Source organism: Mandrillus leucophaeus, unplaced genomic scaffold, assembly GCF_000951045.1.
Source record: "Mandrillus leucophaeus isolate KB7577 unplaced genomic scaffold, Mleu.le_1.0 Scaffold92, whole genome shotgun sequence".
Lineage (NCBI taxonomy): Eukaryota > Metazoa > Chordata > Mammalia > Primates > Cercopithecidae > Mandrillus > Mandrillus leucophaeus.
Window position 1 is genome coordinate 626,319 of NW_012110030.1, and position 1,371 is coordinate 627,689.

Genomic DNA, 1,371 nt, shown 5'->3' on the forward strand with positions numbered 1-1,371 from the left:
GAAACGCTTGAAGCTACTAGATGGAGGTTTCAGTGAGCTGAGATGGCACCACAGCACCCCAACCTGGGCGACAGAACAAGAGTCCATCTCAAAAAAAAAAAAAAAAAGAACAGATTGATAGTCAATAAAATTTTTTGACACATTAGGTAGGAACACATAAATGGTAATATTTTTGATAAATTAAGGAAGGCTGAGTGTGGACAGGTTTGAGGAGCATATCCAGAGCTTTCTTCATAGCAAAAGCCTACTCTCCGAAGGGAAGGACTTTGCCAGAGCTTTATCCCAGCTGAGGAATGGAATGCCTCCTACTCTAGCCTCCTCCAGCCTTCTTGTTTTACATAATGAAGGAAAAATAAAACAAAACAAAGCAGAATAAACAGGGGTCAGGGCTTAGAGGAAATCAACCGTTGACTCTGCAGCTAGAGAGAGAGTACAGGGCAGAAGAGAAAGGAACTGTATCACTGGAAAAACGCTTGTGAAGTTCATAGCCCCAGTCAGAGGGCTGTGAAAATACCAATATTTAATTGGAACATTATAGAACACACCCTGTTTCCAAAACATGCCACAGCACCAGCAGGGCTTTCAGAGTAACAACTGAAGGTGCTGCAATACACAGACTGCCCCTGAAGAAGAGTGCAGTAGACCCCCTTATTTGTGGGTTCGCTTTTCATGGTTTCAGTTACCTGCAGTCAACCACCTTCTGAAACCATAAATGGAAAATTCCAGAAATAAACAGTTCATAAGTCGTTTTTCTTCTTCTTCTTCTTTTTTTTTTTTAGACTGAGTTTTGCTTTTGTTGCCCAGGCTGGAGTATAGTGGCATGAGCCCAGCTCACCGCAACCTCCACCTCCCGTATTCAAGCGATTCTCCTGCCTCAGCCTCCTAAGTAGCTGGGATTACAGGCATGTGCCACCATGCCCAGCTAATTTTGTGTTTGTAGTAGAGACGGGGCTTCTCCATGTTGGTCAGGCTGGTCTTGAACTCCTGACCCCAGGTGTTCCACCCACCTCAGCCTCCCAAAGTGCTGGGATTACAGGCATGAGCCACCGTGCACGGCCAACAGTTCATAAGTTTTAAGCTACACGCTGTTCCAAGGAGCATAACAAAATCTTGCACTGTCCTGCCCCATCATGCCTGGGATGTGATTCATCCCTTCGTCCAGTGTATCCATGCTCCTTATGCTGTGCACCCTCAATCGCTTTGTAGCCTTCTCAGTTGTCCCATTCTCAGATTGACCGTCAGGATATTGCAGTGTTGTGTTTTACTTAATAATGGCCCAAAATTTCAGAATAGTGATGCTAGCAATTTGGATATGCCACAGAGAAGCTGTAAAGCACTTCCTTTAAATGAAAAGGTGAAAGTCCTTGACTT